Raw genomic sequence first — 5,764 nt, forward strand, 5'->3', positions numbered from 1 at the left:
GATGTGTTGATAACGGTTAATCTAATAAAGGGTTGTTGACTTATTAAAAGTCAAATTAGTACGTGGCGTCCAAACCACAATCTTAATAAATGGGATGCTTTGAATTAAATAAGTACATATGCATATGATTCCAAGTTGTGTACAAAGATCATAACCATGATGTTTATTTAGTAAGTGGATTAGATTATAGTGGTAACTGGTTAAACTATTGTCTCAAATTATTTAACTTGGGGTAAGCAAGTTGATTTGGGTCACTTGATCCACATGAATGAAGAAGATTTGGATTCTGGCTAAGTAAAGCATTAATGAAATCTCTGGATCTGTTAGAAATGAATATTTATGGTCTAATAGTTGAATGAGATTTTTATCACAGGTGGCTTGATTGTGAATTCAATTGGAGGTTGATTCACAAGTTGGAAGCGATAGTGGACTATGAAATTAAAGGAGTCGAGTTCGTTGGAAGTTTGTGAAAAATATAGATCAGAATCCACCTATTTGAGTTATCTAATGTATATTATATATAGAACTCATAACGTGCATGTTGGGTTTCAGGTATAATGGGAACTAGAAGTTCGTGGACTGATGAATGGAACAAGGTTTGGTGACAAATCTGAGATCGGGTAAGCAATGTCAGTTCATCCATCCGTCAGGTTATATCGCCGACTTAGATGGGTCATCAAGTTTTACTTGCCTTTTACAGCATTCGGTAGTTTTAAATCGTGTAAGCTTCATGAGTCAGACGTAGTGTCTTGTTTTGTATATGTTCAAGTTTAGAGTTGTAAAATGGATTGTAAACAGGTTTTGTTACCGTAACGGTTATTCGTAATACGAACGGGTCATGCCGAAATTTTATAAAAATTGGAATGGAATATGTAAGTTTTTAAATGATGGTAACTATCAAATGAAAGTTATAACACTATAATTGTTTCTAGAAATTGAAGTTAAATACAAATGGGCCTACATTCCGCAAATCATAGTAAGATTGTTTAGAAAATTTATGGACGTTACAAACCATGAGTAGGGACGTTATGGCGCGATTTCTTTTGTTTTACATGACCCGACCTGATACGACCCGAACCGACCCGATACGAACCGATATTTTTACTTATATACCTAGGGACCTAAAATTTTTAAAAATGTTCCGCACCCCCATGAAAAAATTCCTGGGTCCGCCACTGTTTACCCCACTATATTTATTAATTATAAAATGAGGTGTTTTACTCTGATACAATATTTCATAACTACGGTCCTGATGTATTTCGCTGCAAATTAATAAACACTGATACCACCCGCTCTGAGTAGCTCGCGGCCGCCCGCTCCCAGGCAGGGGTCGGGGGTTGCGACAATACGTTACACTGGCTAAATCCGGTACACATGTTCTAATCTTTTGTTTTTATTATCTTTAATCCGAAGAATTAACAATAAAAGACTCGAATATATGAGTGAAAATAAATAAAATCTCATATTTTCATGTAATCAAAGTATGGGAAAGAAGATAGAAACTTTATTACGAGTGCTCTAATATTCTATGTAATGATTCGGAGACCATGTACATGTATTTAAAAAATTGGTTATAATCCCTTAATATATCAAAATTTGGTTAGAAGTTTTACACAAAACAAACAAAAAAAAATGCATGTTCTTCTCTCATTCTCTCAAAAATAACCTCAATTGACTCATAAACTAGTTAACACTTGTATTGATATATCATTTAGTATCAAACAAATAATTACGTTAGGTACATCGGATGAGAAATCACTATCCGATGTTCAAGCATGCATGTTAAACAATGGTCTCACATGAACATAATATCTGTATGATATATGGACTTTGCCAACTCTCCAGTCAACATCATATGTCTCGTACTTCCATCGTTTTATGCAGGGCAAAATGTTTTGGCTTCAATGATTGGACTTTTGGAGTGTGTAATAATTTAATGATAAATGTCACATTTTTAATCAGCTAGACAAAGAAATCACATGCGAGAAAAATAAATCTTTTGTCACTCGTTCATGCATATCGTTAGGGCAAATATAGGATTTTATTCATGATCTTAAACAACAATATTTATATGTTTAACGTGAGAGTGAAGAGTGATTTAATAGTCTTTTGTTTTGTTTGACTTTTATTTTGTTTATAAGTGATTTTGATTTGATATATATATATATATATATATATATATATATATATATATATATATATATATATATATATATATATATATATATATATATATATATATATATATATATATATATATAGGGAGCCGCTAGAATGAAAACCACATCGAGTTGTAAGAACCGCGAGAACTACACCCCACGGGTGGGCGTTCACCACGATTTTTTTTTACAACTAGATGTGTAAATTATAAACACAACCGTAAAAAAAAAAAAAAAATTTAAACGCCGCGGCCGGGGGGGTAGTTTTTTACACCACAAGTTTGTTGAAAAAAAAAGAAAAAAGAAAAAAAAATTAAAAACACCAAACTTGTGATGTAAAAAACCTACCCCCCCGGCCGCGGCGTTTAAATTTTTTTTTTTACGGCTGTGTTTATAATTTACACATCTAGTTGTAAAAAAAAATCGTGGTGAACGCCCACCCGTGGGGTGTAGTTCTCGCGGTTCTTACAACTCGAGGTGGTTTTCATTCTAGCAGCCCCCTATTGTAACGCCCCAAAATCCAAATGTCATATATTTGAAATATGTCCTTATGCGTTATATTACGAAATAAATAACTAGGCTATTCAACCTAGTTAAGTGCATGGTAAAAACTATTAAAGGAGAAAAGTAGTGCCAAAAATGTGATGGAAGTAAACTTGAGGGGTTAAAGTGGATGGGATGAAACTTGGTCACTAACTAAAAGAAAATATCAACACACACCACACACATTTTCGTGTGTGTGTGTGTTCTGGATCGTTCCAGAGCTCCCCAAGGGAGCCAAACCCTAACTCAACAATATTCATCAAATTGAAGGGTGAATTGAAGCTCAAATTATCAACCGAACGTGAATTAGTGATCACCAACACAAGGGGATCATAAGGTATGTCTCAAAACTAAGATTGGTGATCATGTATGAAGTGGGTTATGTTTTAATCCGTGAATTAGTATGAAATTGATGATGTATAAGGGTTAGAATCATCAAGTAGAACATAGGTTATGTATAGTTTGTGTTAATTTGATGTTTAGAAGTAAAACCCATTAGTCATGGTGATGATGATGACTTAATCACCATCTATGTCCAATTCTTGTTGAAAGATTGATGAAATATCGGTGTATAACGAGTTATGGTTTGATGAATTGAATAAAATGTGATGATGATATGTTGGATGATTAATTGTGAATACTACATGATGGTGAGTAGAAGGATTTGATGAACTATGTATGAATGTAGAAGATTGATGCATGAAATAGTTGTACATTATGCTTAGATAGTGGTACGCACGCCAAGTGTTTGATGAAATGACTAAACGACGATATTATGTGAAAATGTATGCAAGTAGTGGATGAACATACATACAATGTGTAAATGATTAAATTGTTATTAAGCTTACACAAGGAACATGTGTAAGATCGAATCCATGTGGAGGTTTTATTGATGTCTTGTTTGGGTAGAAATGTACACTAGTATCTTTCATTGTTCACTCACATTGTATGGTACACACTATGTGTTTAGTCGATGGTTTAGTTGAGGTTGCGAAATGAAATTGGCGTTAATGTATAGCAAGTAAGGATGGTAAAATCATGTTGGTTATGTACCCCAAATATGGTCGTCTAGTATGGGATCCCGAAAGCTTTAGTATAGGTAGTATTGATAATATGTATGTGTGTGTATGTAATGGATTGATCATGTGGTTGTAAGCATATTACATCATGAATATGAAGTGTATATAATGCCATTGTTATAGCTTAATATGATGACACAGATATATGAGGTTAAGTCGAAAGTCCATAAGATGGGTCGTTGACTTTTGGAAGTCAAACCTTGCATAAGTAGTATGGCTAGACTCTTGTCAAATTTCAATGCTATAAAGTCATATGGTGCGTGTTTAAAAATGTGTGTTATATGCAATTATGTAAGGAATTATACGAGTTGGAAGAGATGTGATGTTGGGTATATGTCTTATGTTTGTTAGACTTGACTAATGAAAGTTAGACTTGAACCATGCATTCGACATGATCATTAAGTGTACAATCATGCATACTAACAAGAGTGTGATTGCGTGATGTGAAGGCATAAGGATCATGTGGAAATGGACTCAAGCAAGAAAGGCAAAAGGGTGAAAAGGAGGCAAGGGAACGGACGCAAAAAGGTAAGTGATTTCCATAATCACTTCTTAATTGTTTATGTAAAGTTATGTGCTAGTTAGTTAAGTATGTTAAGTGAGGACCAATAAGGATGTGTTGTATGAAACCAATGATTTTTGTTAAGTAGATGTAACGGGTCAAAACGTAGCCTTGATGTTAAAACGAATGTGTTGTTTGATGAGAACATGAACGGGTCGAATAACCGTAAATGAATAATAAGCCGATAGCGCATAAGTTAAGAATTTACTTAATCCGGATGTGGGATTTTGAGTCCTTAGGATAGAGGACCAATTTACGAGCATGTAGGAAGAAACGGGAGGTTAAACGGGTAAACGGTTCAAAAGTTATGCGCGTTTTAGTGCGTACGGACGACGAAACGGATCTGCAGAAAAAGTGGTTTTCTAGAGGGCATGGCCGACGGGGTTAGGGCCGTCGCCGACGGGCTCTAGAAAACCAGTTTTTCTCCGACGCCTTAATTACCTGCCTACGGGGTTTTTGGCTACGGGAAAAACTACGGGCCGTCACCGACGCCCTCCCCAAGTCCAAAACTCTGAAATTTGTTATTTAAGTTGATTTATGTATCGTAGGCTTTGGTTTGTTATCCGTGGACTAAGGCGGGCTTTCTAAACATGATTTTGATCGATCCTTAGATGTTTATGGGCTATAAATCAAAGTCTAAGTCCCATGTAATTAACGTATGAGTATGTAAGAGGTATGCAAGATCTTGTACGTGTATGTAGATGTGTAATTATGTATATATGGAAGATATGTATGAGTGTATGCATGTAGGTAGAGACGTACGAATGTAGGTACGTATATAGAAGCGTATTTATGTATATATGAAGATACGTAGGATAGTATGTATATATGTGAAGGCGTAAGAACGTAGGTACGTATGCAGATGTGTATTTATGTATGTATGAAGATACGTACGAGTGTAGGCATGTAGGTAGAAACATACGAATGTAGGTACGTATGTAGTAGAGTATTTAAGAATATATGAAGATACATATGAGTGTATACATGTATGTAGAGAGGTATGGATGTATGCACGTGTATATGTAAGTATGATTTTGGATACGTTGAATGTTAATGATATTAATCGTGTGCCTGGAAAACGAAGATTTATGCAGGTACATTATTGAAGGCTCACCAGGGAATGGATATGCGAATGATATGCTTAAAATCAGAGAGAAAACTGAAGGGAAAGTGTACATGTATTGGATCTTGTTTATGTATTGTGTACTAATGTGATGAATGTATGTGGTGAGTGCAGGTTGTACGAATCACGGGCGGTTATCACGAGGAATAGAGATCGAAGACCGAGTCACAAGATAGATTGTACGGGAATAATTGAGTATGTACTATTAGTAAACAGGACTTATGCTTTATTTTTGTAAAAGATACATATTAAGACAAACTTTCAAGTAAGTCCAGACGTTTGTAATGAAAGAAATTTT

At 34.9% G+C, this 5,764-nt stretch overlaps 1 long non-coding RNA gene across 1 annotated transcript; it reads left to right on the forward strand.

Annotated features, from left to right (window-relative positions):
* The first annotated feature begins 2,906 nt into the window (after nt 1-2,906).
* Nucleotides 2,907-5,764, forward strand: LOC110939365. Its single transcript, XR_002592202.2, has 3 exons — nt 2,907-3,039; nt 4,231-4,309; nt 5,428-5,764. It is a non-coding gene; the product is annotated as an uncharacterized LOC110939365 (long non-coding RNA).

Source organism: Helianthus annuus, chromosome 5 (assembly GCF_002127325.2).
Source record: "Helianthus annuus cultivar XRQ/B chromosome 5, HanXRQr2.0-SUNRISE, whole genome shotgun sequence".
Classification (NCBI taxonomy): Eukaryota; Viridiplantae; Streptophyta; class Magnoliopsida; order Asterales; family Asteraceae; genus Helianthus; species Helianthus annuus.